The following is a 12,770-nucleotide window of genomic DNA, read 5'->3' as shown; positions in this document are numbered from 1 at the left end:
TGTCACACTGCTATCTCATTTATCTCTAATTACATCTATTTTACTGAGAAAATAGAGGCCATCTTCTATGAGTTTCTTCTTTTCCCCTATTCCATACCTGGAAGCCACTTTATACTATGTCCCATTCTTTCCTCTTTTGTTCTGGTCTCAGATAGAAAGATGGTCCTTCTTGTCAAAATTATCCCCTCTACTTGTGTCCTTTATCTCATGCACTCTGGTCTTCTTTGATCATTTTCTTTTTTCCTTCTGGCATGCATTGGCTTTTCCTTAGGGATGGAGAAGATAGCCCAGTTTTTCTCACCCCTACAAAATCCCCAATATCCCCAATTCTAAAATCCCTTTACTTATGCTATCCCTTCAAATAATTATCTTGTATCTATTTCCCCTTTAATAGTCATATTCCTAGAAGATCATCTACATATTACCTCCATATTCTCATCTTCAAATGACTAGTGACCATACTACTGAAATTACTCTTTCCAAGGTTACCAATAATATCTCAAGGGTCTTTTCTTGAACCTCATTTCCTGGTTGTTATATGACTTTTGACATTATTATCACATTCTCTATCCAGATATGAATCAATCAATAAATCAAGCAAATATTTATTAACCTTCTACTATGACAGGCAGTGTGCTAGGCAATGGAAATGGCAAAGGAAAAGTGAAAAAGTTCCTTCTTTCGGTGAAGTTCCATTCTATCAGAGCAGATGAAATGTAAGTCAACAAAATGTTTTAATGTCTATATATATATATATATATATATATATATATATATATATATACCAAAGATATTCTTTTCCTGCTTCCAATTCATCCATGTGAAAAAATGTGATGAATTTAATTCTAGGCATGAATGGTTCATGGGTAAAGATGTAAATCTTATAATTGGCTTTAGAGCCAGAAGAATTCATGACTCAAGGGTTTCTAACTTAGAACTAAGTGTGCTTATAAAAGATGTGACATGTCCATCTGTAAGTCTCCTTTCCTGGTGGTGAGTGAAGTGGAAAGGCTTTGAACTGCTGGGTGAAGGAATGCTTTTAGCTGACTATATTACCCAGCCTGGCTGTCATGTATTTGAGAAATATCTCTGTTTCCAATGAATTTATTCTTTCTTGATCTCAGATGAATGAGTATAAGGCATTGGACTTGTTCAGTCATTGATCTTATGAGTTCGGGAGATCTAGAAGCCTCATCAAAGCTTTGACCAGCAAACACTATCAATAGGAGAGTCCGTAAGAGCTAGTAGAAATAGCCACAGAAAGAGGAAGGTGACTGAGCAGCAACCTTAGGATGAATAGGCTCAGGAAACAACATTGTGGGCATTAAAATTTGCCCTGTCTCCTCTGTCAGGTAATTTTTCTACCTTCTACCTTCGCCTTCCCCCTTTTAAACTTTCTTTTGAGTATCTTCTTCCCTGGAGAAATTACAAGATGGTTTCTGGTTGATTTAGCCTAATAGCAGATATATAACATTTGGGCAATAGTGCCTCCCCTTTCATCAATACCGATAAGAGAGAGAGAGAGAGAGAGAGAGAGAGAGAGAGAGAGAGAGAGAGACAGGGAGAGACAGAGAGAGACAGGAAGAGAGACACACAGACACAGACACAGAGACACAGACACACACAGAGACAGAGAAAAAAGAGACACACAGAGACAGAGACAGACAGGGAGAGACAGAAACAGAGAGAGACAGGGAGAGAGATACAGACACAGAGACATAGACACACAGAGACAGAGAAAAAGAGACACACAGAGACACACACACAGAGAGACAGAGACAGAGACAGACAGAGATAGAGAGAGAGGAGAGAGACACACACAGAGACACAGAAGAGACAGAGAGAGAGACAGATATATATATATATATATATATATATATATACAGAGAGAGAGAGAGAGAGAGAGAGAGAGAGAGAGAGAGAGAGAGAGAGAGAAAGAGAGAGAGAAGTAGTTACTATAGAGAGGAAGCTTAGCTTAGTGACCTGCCTAACAGCAACAAAATAGTCTGACCTAGCAGTGGATACCCTGCCTGACAGAATGCTATACTTATGGGAAATTTCATGTGGACTTCAGAAAGAGAGAAGACAACTTTTAGTATCCTTTGACCACATGTATTCACCATGCATGGACTTCACAGCAGTTATGCTTTAAGTATGAGCCTACTCTTCCCAGTGACTTTATTTGTGCATGGGGAAAGTGGGGAAATGCTTTGTGTCAATTCTCCAGAATTATGCTTTCTCAATAAACTTCTTTTCTAAAATATAATAAATGAGATATTTTTGAAATGTTTAGCATTATGCCTGGCAAATAGTAGTACTTGATAATTTTTTTTATGTCTTTCTACCTCCCTCCTCTATTAAAAGAGAGTGGAATCTGGCTTATTGATAGCAAGAAGCATATTAGTGGGCTTCAAGAATAATTGTTAGAAACCATCACCCCTCATAGTTACCTTAGAATGTAAGAGGGATCATTTGCTCATCACCAATTTAATTTAGATAAAAGATATAGCTGAATGCAAGGTAGTTACTAACAGTTGGGGTGAGGCCTTAAGTAGGAGATGGGGCTTCAACAGTCTTGAGATACATAAAGAATTCCATGAGATAGAAGCAGAGATGAGGAGAGAGTGCACTTGAGGAATGGGAGCGGATCTATACAAAAGCATGAAGATGGAGTGCCATATGTAAAGAGCAGACCAGGTTGCCTGGATGATAGAATACAGAAATGGGAATGATGTTTAACGAATATGAAAAGATAGGAATGATCACAAGGGTCTTAAAAGTCAAACAAAATTCATATTTTATTCTATAAACAACAGTGAGCTTCTAGAGAAGGATAAACAGAAGGGAAAAAGTAAAGTGGGGGGAAGTACATAGTTAATAATAATAACTGTAAATGTAAATGGGATGAACTCACTCATAAAATGAAAGTGGATGACAGAGTGGATTAAAAAAACAGAATCATACAATATGTTGTTTACAGGAAACACACTTAAAGCAGAGAGACACAGAGAGTAAAGGTATGAGACTGGAGCAGAATATATTATATTTCAGCAGAAGTAAAAATAAAAAGCAGGGGTAGCAGTCATAAACTCAGACAAAATAAAGACAAAAATCCAATTTAAGGAGAAAAACAGGAAAACTGGTTTTTCTAAAAAGGTATCATAGACAATGAAGTAATGTTAATACTAAACATATGTGCACAAAATTGCATAGCATCAAAATTACATTAAATTTTAAAAAAACAATGCAACTAAGATTAGAAGGAAAACAGAAAACTGAGGGAAATTTTTTTTTAGCAAGTTTCTCTATTAAAGACTAGAAAAAAAAATGCCTGTAGTAGTTTTATTTAATGTATATAGGCTCTCCTTGAATCCTGTGGAACTGAAATATTCACTAATTATCTGGTCATCAGAGAACTTTGGAAAGAACAAAGAGCCAATTACAAAATTATTTTTTAGTTTCATCCTAATATTGCTAAGGACATATGGGTCTTATTGCTGTGATTTGTCTTGAGGACCATGACATTGGGAGGGGATGCCATGATATGCAGGTGAATTGGATTTAGGGAGGTTGTAAGGCCACCAGCCTCACTTTCCCCTCCAGAGCCATCTAGGTCCAGTGGCCAGAGATAGACCAGGATGACTGGATATGGCCCTCCACATGGGCCTAGAGTTACAACCAAAGTAAAGGGACTTGAACCTTAGTAGCAAACAAAAAGAAGGTGGTAGCAAACACAACTTGTTTCCTTGAGATCATTTCATCAAAGAGTAATAGTTAATTAGGTCTCTGTCAGTTACTACAGAAATAATGTAAACAAATTTTTAAAAATTAAATAAATGTGGATTTGTAAGTGACCCTGGAAGTCATCGAGTCTACCACCTTCATTTTATAGATGAGAAAACAGAACTAGGAGATATGAGATATTTAATTTGGCTTGGGCCAAAATTCAAACACAAGTTGTTTGATTTCAGTTGTAGCATTTCCCCCATCCCTATACTTAACCCCTTCTCTGTCATACTTTAAAGGGAAGATACTTTAGAGAGAGTTACAAGGTTCTAAATGAGGTGATTAGTTTCTTTCCCCGTACCTTGAACTAAACTCCAAAGATGATTGAGTTGTTTGGATACTTTCCATTTAATCACATTTGTAAACAACATTTTTGTCCTAATTTTTTAAGGATGTGGAGAAAGATTTTATTGTAAGGAAAATAAAAATCCACTGATTATACACTAGGGCTAAAGTGGAAATGGATTTCAATGTCTGTTGATAATGCTGGAATTACAGAATGTATTTGGGGCTGAAATGACCATGCTATGTCCATTGATTCAGGACATAGTTCTAGATCTTGGCGTCTGTGATAATCTCTGTGATCTTTTAATATTGGGGCAGAGATATCCAGTCTTCTCGTGCCAAATTATGGATTCATTAGAATCTTGGAGAATACTTAGATTATGGCATTAAGGGTTACACAAAGGCTTTGCTTTGATTCTGGGCACCTGAGATGAGTTTTTCTTATAATATTCTCTTTTTCTCTCCCCTGTCTTCATCCTTTAATAAAACTATATATATTTGTCAAACTGTGACTCATTAAAGAAATAATATAATCAAAAGCTTCTGGCAGGCCTGTGTAATAAAGGAAGTGATTCCAGGCCAACCTCCCCCTAAGAATGCAAATGAAATCCAAAAGGCTCCAAGGAGACTCTAGTGCAGAAAACTGTGTGTGACTGAGTATTTAGAACCAGTCTGTTCTCTGTTGGGTTAAGATTCTAGCTCCTCCACTCATGGCTGAGAAGACTTTTATTTTTAGCATAGACTCTATGTTGAAACTTAGGTATTTAGAAAATAGGAGATTATAAAATGCTAACCAAAGCAAATTTTCTTGACTTAAAAGATTACTCTTTAAAATAGATTTTAGTCAGGAATATGGAGTTGAAAGTTTTAGTATTTTGAAAAAGATTGGTCATAATGTTGAGAGTTGACAGTTGGAAATGATTGTATATACTGTATAAAGTGGGAAGTAAAACATTTCAAGACCACACTATGCTGTACCCAAAGTGAGACTGTGGAGAGTGAGTGTGGATTACAGCATAGTATTTTCACTTTTTCTGTTGTTTTGTTTTCTTTCTCATTTTTTTCCTTTTTGATCTTATTTTTCTTGTACAACAAGATAATTGTAAAAATATGTACTTACCATCTAGAGGAGGGAATGCAGAGAAAAAATGTGGAACACAAGGTTTTGCAGGGGTGAATGCTGAAAATTATCTAAGCATATGTTTTGAAACTAAAAAGTTTTAATAATAATAAAAAAGACCATACTATAGGTTTTTGTGTAATATCCTGGGAGCATGGATTATGGAGTTCAAATCCCACCTATCTTTGTTTCTATCAGTATGACTCTGGATAAGTTCCTCAGCCTCTGAGTCTCAGTTTATCTTTAAAATGATGTGGTACAAGATGATTTCTAGGGTATTTTCTAGTTCTAAATGTTCCTCTAGAATAGGAACTCATTGCGAGATAGAAATTATTTAATTCATATCCCCAGCATCTAGTATTGTCTGGCACATAACAGAAGCTGAATACTTCTTGTTGGTCAAGTCAGTAATCTATGGGCTTTTTGTCCCTTGAAGTGTTCCTATCTTATATGCATAGATTGAATCCACTTTAATTTTTCTTGATAGCCGTTTTTAGGGACCATATGTTTTTCATTCATGGCTCATCCCAACGCTGTAGGATGCCACATCACAGCTTCATAATCTCCTTTCTGAACAGGTTTTTGTAATTAAGAAAGGGAGGAAGGATTATTAGGACATAGCATATGTCTTCCTTGAATGGTAAAGTCTATTCCCACTTGTGGAGTAAATATGCTTGGAAATAAACATTCCTGTCCTCACAGTGGAGAGGTGCCCTTCACAAATCATCTTAAACCCACCAAAAGTCTGATCCTTCAATGAGAAATTGTTAAAATAGATTTTTCTTTCTTTTCTAGAGGAGAAAGTGGAGGGAAGGTTGACTGCTGGAGGGCATTTCAGACTTACTGGCAAGCGAGCATAGTGTGACATGTAGGGTTAGCTGTCATTTTCATTTTGCCAGATGAGGAGCAAGCTTCCAGGTACTGAAGATTTGGATTACACTAAAGATGACTGTTGGTTTCCTAGACTGTGCAGACCACATAGAGACATATTTGGCTACAGTATACTCCCAGTCATATTTCTTTATGAAATGACATCAAGAGTTTGAAGGTTTGCATTCTATCTGTTTTATTGCCTAACACATCTTAAAAATTATCATGAACTTGACAATCATCCACAAACATGACATTTCCATAGACAAAGAACAGAAAAAGGAGATTGTACATGGCACCATGAATCTCTTTTGTCCAAAGCTTTTTTTTCCCCTTCCATTCTATCCAGAGAGAGACTGGAGCTGTTACTTTTCTTTGCAGAAGAAAGGCACTGAAGTTGGAATTTCTTTTAATCTTTTTGTAGAGCAAATTACAACCCAGTAACCTCACATGTTTATGATCTACTTCTCTAAATATTAATATTTATTATATTAATTATAATTACATATTACTAGTACATTTACTTATAACATAATACGTGATAATACTAATAATATTAATATGAAATGCTCAGTAGGAGCAAAATTCTGATATAAGAGTAAGGAAAACAAAGACAGAAAAAAAACCCTCCTCTCAAAGAGTTTATAATATACTAGGGGAAAGCAACATAGAGACAAATAAGTACATACAAAATATAAAAACTAATATTTATATAGATATACTATTACTTAGTACACAAATTAATAGGAATGGGCACTGGGCAAAGAACCTCAAGAGTTGAAAGCATCAGAAAAAATCTAATGTAGAAAAGGGCATCTGAGCCTTGACTTGAGTCTTGGATCTAAGGATCCCGAGAGGCAGAGGTGAAAAGAAGTCTGTAGTTGAGAGGATGGGGGAACAGCACATCTGGGAGACTTAAGGAAACAAGAAAAAGTGTGTATAGATGAAATTGGAAAATACAATTTTATAATCTTTTGTAAAATTTTTGTAAAAAAAAGGTCAGCTATATATATATATTTAAGATTATTGTTAAGGTTTTTTTTCTCATTAAGTTGAAGTCATTTTTGATTGGCATGTTATTTGTAGGTTAAAAATTTGTCTAAAAACACATTTCTCTTTCTCTAGAAAATATGCTTTGCAGACATGCTAAAGATCCCGAGGCTACTGAGAAATATATGGGTGTAAAAAAAAAATTCCACAGCTGATGGAAATTTGATCATCTCTCTTCTGCTCGCAGATGTGATAATGGTCAAGGAACCTCAGTTCCAGAGAATTTGAAGTAGAAAGGATCTCAGAGACCAGAAGAAAGAAGGATAGAAGGAGATTGTGACTTCCCTAAGATCACAAAAATGGAAACTATCAGAACCGTCATTTGAATCCATGTTCTCTGACTACAGAGTCAACGATTTCAGATCAAGTGTGCAAGCATTTCTGAAGTAATAGGCACCATGTACTAAATAACAAAGTTTTTAAACTATGGGTGGTGACCCCATAGAAGTTTGAATAACTGAATGTGGGAATTATGAAATTATGATTTATTTTATATTCCTATATACCTGAGGTCACATAAAAATTTCCTAGGCAAAAAGGGGTTGTGAATAGGGTGTGAGACCCTATTACATGGTGGTATATATGCTAAATAGTGCCAGATATAGTGCTTAAAAAAAACCTCCACCAAAAACACCTACCAAACAACAACAAACCCTAACAAAAACCCCTAAAAAATTAGTGAAACAAAAAAAGCAAAAATAGTCCCCATCTTCAAGAAAGTCATAATCCAACTGGGGAGACAATGTATAAACAACCATTCACAAAGTAGACATAAATGGGATAAATTGGAAATAATCTCAAAAAGAAAGTACTAAAAATAAGTAGAACCAGAAAAGACTTCTTGGAGAGGGTGGAGTTTTAGCTGAGACTTAAAGGAAGTCAGGAAAACCAGGGGGCAGAGGTGAGGAGGGAAAGAATTTCAGGCATTGGAGTTGACCCGTGGAAATCCAGAGATTTGGAAGATCGGAGAGTTTTGTGGAAGATCACAAATGGCATCACTGGATGACAGAATATGAAAGAGAAAGAAAGAATGATTTTAGAAGACAAAGATAGGATTTAATGTTTTATCCTGGAGATAAATAGGAAGACTTTGGGACTTATTAAATAGGTGAGTGATCTGGTCAGAAGGTGCTCTTTAGGAAAATCAGTTTGACAGTTAAGTGGAAAAGTGGAGTGAGAAGACACTTGGAACAAGGAGAACAACCAGAAAATACCTACATTAATCCAAGTATGAGGTGATGAAGTCCCACCCTGAGGTACTGGTTCAGAGGAGAGGTATATATTAAAGATATGGTGAAGATAGATGTCTGGAATTGGGAACTCTAGTCCTAACTCTGCCATTATCTGAGTTACTTTAAGCAGGTCATTTAATCTATTAGATGTTCATAATTATTCTTTATGGAATGCAGAGGAGATTTCAATTTTTTATCTTATATTTCTAGCACAGCATCTCTGATACAAGTGCTCAATACTTATTTGTTGACTGAAAGGTTTATTGTAAATTCTCAAAGAACCTGCTCCTAATGGGTAGCACAATTTCCTGTTCCAGAGAACTGATAGCTTATTTCATGAATTTTGATTAAATTCAATTTTAAAAAGAATTGGATATGATACTTATTAAGTTAGTCCATTGGTACCTATATCTATGGCAGGTATTATAGCTAGGCAATGAAATGAGCTCAGAAATAAAGAAGCAAAAAGTCTTGGATTAGTTTGGGGAAACTGAACAACATTTAAAAAATGATACTAAACTTTTTTTGGACACATGCAAAAAATTCTCAGTACATCTTTTCCTCCTTAATGTTAAATTTTTTGTAGTATAAATCTTCAAATTATAAAACATCACAATCTCTTAAGAATCAAAATTGCCAGTGGTCCATATAATAATGGAAATACTGGGCATAAATAGATTACTATAGATTACCAGTGATGATTTGGTCACAAGAGGTGATGTAAAAAATTTTATGTGATTTGCAAAGGACATAGACTATCCATGTAAGGAGAATGTAGAATGTTACCAATAACAATAAAAGTAACCAATAATATTACTCATGTAATGTTAAAATACATAGAGAAAGATATCTTGTATACTGGGTTGATTTTTTATGGAAGATTTATGGATGGATGTGGAGTTGCTACAGATGTGGCTAGGTTGCAGTTTGAATCATGATAGGAGTAACTCGGAGTAATTTCAGAAATTCACTGAAGCCAATCAGTTAGGATGTAAATGTGGAGAAATTAATATAAAATGTCATCATAAATGTGAGAAATGAAGGATTGTTTCTATTTGGTGGATGGGGAGAAGTATCAGGAAAAGTTTCATGGAGGAGGAAGCACTCTTGAAGAATAAAAATGATTGCAACAGGTGGAGATGTGAGAGGATGTACATGCTAGATAGGGTGAATATCCATTCCAATCATGGGTGATGACATGAACAAAGTCATAGAAATGGGCAAGAGGAAGGCAAAAATAGCTGTGGGGTTCTTCTGTGATATCTTTTGTGAGATTTTTGTAAAAGATAATATAAACAAAAGATAATACTGATCATGATTTAAGAAGGAGGAGAAGGAAGAGAAAGAGAAGAAGGAGGAAAAGGAGAAGAAGGAGGAGAGGAAGTGAAAGGAGAAGAAAAGGTATTAAATCATCAGCCATGTGATACATCTACTTGAAATCCATTCTATTTAAAGTTCCTTCTAGCTTTGAGTCTATGATCTTTACCACTACAATCTTCTCATTAAAATAAAGCCCATGATAAATGTCTTTAAAGAAGAGCCCAACTTTTTTTTGGGAGAACGCTCAATATGCATAGCATTAGAAGTCAGAAATATGCAAACATGCAAAGGCATCATCCAAGACTTGTGCCAGGCAATTTATTGGCACAAACTTTTACCCATTGTGCAGCATTTTCTATTGGGCACTATTATTGGGAAACAAGAAATCTGTAGTCATTTAAAATGTGTAAATAGGATTATTGAAGAAATTCCATTCTACCTAGCTTTTCACCCTCCACTGAGTGAGTGTACAAGCTATACAAAGGACAATGATTCAAAACACATTGTAAATGGCACCAAGAGTATGTTGCTGACTATTCAGGGTTCATGGGTCCGACAACTTGCTAGCAGACAGAAGGGCAATGCACTTAGGGACAAGAGTTGCCGATGAAAAAATACAAAAGCAAAATATTTGCAAGATGCCTATTTGGGAGTGAAATTTTAATGATGGGAAGTATGAAACAAGGGGACTTTGCCAGATAAATGACAATAAGTTGACTCAGGGGATGAACGGACTTGGAGCAACTTGTCTCTTTTCCTGGCTTTGGATGTCCACTTTCTAACTTCTGCTGAGAGGCTGATCTCAACCTCCAAGGCAAAAAGTCTTTGGATTCTTTTTGGTAAAAGGCAGCAAGTGGATTGAGGGCTGCCCTTGAAGTCAACAAAGCTACCTTTAACCCACAATGACTGTTTGATCACGAATAATCCATTTTCCCTATCTGTTTCCAGGTATCTCTCCATTATTATAAATTACTGTTGAATATCTATGTTTGTGGAGGGAATTTCCACATCAGGGTCCTCATTCTGATAAAATAATAAGTCTAGGTCAAACCTCTTTTTCACCCTTTTTCAATACTTTGAGGCTTTAACAACAGAGAAATTCAATTTGTTTGTGTTTGAACCCTTGCTTAGAATGCATAATAAAAGTCTGAAGAGCACCGAATAATATTTACTGAAAGGTTGTAAAGTGGTTGGGGAAGGATAGAAGAAAAATTGAGGCTGTAGAAAATATACTAATATTTTGGAGTTTTAGGGTGTGTGTCAAGTGGATGTATCACATGCACAGCTCAAAGGGTCTCTCTCTTTCTGTAACTGGTAGGCAGGGACTCCTGAATCAAATTAATACTATTTCAAGATGTCAAGCAGGCAATTATTTGGAAAACAATCAGAACTGGAAACTCTGGGAATATTAAAATATATCCTACCAACAAAAATGGATGCAAGTTTAACATTAAGAGAACGAATAATTATTTGTGATTTAAACTTTGGTTGTAGTTGGTAAGGGCAAATCTATAGAGACTATGGCATGTATTGATGAATCCAGTATGGTAGCATGAGTCATGAGTGCTCTTTATTCTTCTACACATGCTATTTGCACATTCATTTCCCCTCCTCTTCAGTTGTTAACCTCCTCTCTAATAGTTCTAGAAATCCTAAAGGTTTTTTTTTTCCTTTCTTTTTTAATACCAACATGTACCAAGATAATTTTCATGGTGGATTTGGATTGTCATCCATGCTTAGTTGAAACCAGTAATGGTTGTAATGCAATAGTCTCTATAATAGAACTTAAAGGACTGCAAGGTACTTACTTGTGAAAAAACTCATCTTGTCACTTAATTAGTCAGGGATTTTTAGGAGTTTGAGGAATTGTGAGATCCCTTTTTCTTTTTTATATGATAGTTTTAAATGTTATAGGAGTGCTTTAACTCATTGACCTTAATGGTCTCTCATAAGAATCAAAATGTTACAATAGTAGTTAAAACATATTAATTTTTTTTTTAGAAAATCACATTTCTTCTTCTATTGTCTGGTGGAAAAAATTTGACCTATTTTTCTTGGATGTCTTGAAATATTAATTCTCTTGAAAGCATGTTGGCTTTGTATTCAGAGGACCCACATATTTTATTTATCACTAATGTATTCTTAGGCAAATCACCTAATCTCCCTATGCCTCAGTTTATTCCCTTGCTAAAATGAAGGGGTTAGTTTGGCCAGTTTTGAGGTTCCTTCAGTATCTAGATGCACTATGATGTTATGATCCTATATTTAATTATTCAATTGAGTTTCATGAAATAGGAACTTGCTATGTGCCAGGCATTATGCTGGTATGGAAGGAGATTCTTCTCTCCCATGCCTTTTTTTAGAAATATCAAGAAATTATCTTAAAAAGTATTTTATATCTATACATATATTGAATTTAACATATATTTTAATATATTTAATGTATTGGACTACCTGCCATCAAGGGGAGGGGCTGCGGGAAGGAAGGGAAAATTTGGAACAGAAGGTTTTGCAAGGATGCAAAGTAATTTAAAAAATTACCCAGACATATGTTTTGTAAATAAAACCTTTAATTAATAAAAAAAAGATATCCATCTCTCGAGAGAGAACTGATAGAATCTGAGCACATATTGGAACATAATTTTTTTCATTTTATTTTTATTGATTTTTTTTGTAATATGGCTAATCTAGAACTATGTTTTACATAACTTCACATTTATAAATAATATCTCATTTCTTGTTTCTTGAATGGGGAAAAGAGTGAGAGTCTTTCTTTAACTAAGACTAAGACAGTCTTTCTTTAACAAATCTAAAACAATGTCTAGCTCTCCTCTCTTTGATCAGTCCAGGGAGAAGTTCTCCTTGAATCTCTGAGATAATTAGAAAGAAAAAAGAAGAGAATGTTTAGAAGCACCTTTAAAATGAAAACACCTGGTCCCTAAGGTAGGAAGGATGAGGTTGATCTCAGAACTGAGTTTGACTTGAGGGGTTAATGGAGGGTCAATTCCTTTATAATCTCAAGGGGTATCTGTAGGAAGATTTGCATTTTTCCATGAAGCAGTAGAAAGTTCTTAATTGCTGAAAAATAATAAGATGATGTAATTAGG

This window comes from Sarcophilus harrisii, chromosome 6 (assembly GCF_902635505.1).
Source record: "Sarcophilus harrisii chromosome 6, mSarHar1.11, whole genome shotgun sequence".
In the NCBI taxonomy this organism is placed as follows: Eukaryota; Metazoa; Chordata; class Mammalia; order Dasyuromorphia; family Dasyuridae; genus Sarcophilus; species Sarcophilus harrisii.
The sequence above is the reverse complement of the archived record's forward strand: the minus strand, read 5'-3'. Positions refer to the sequence as shown.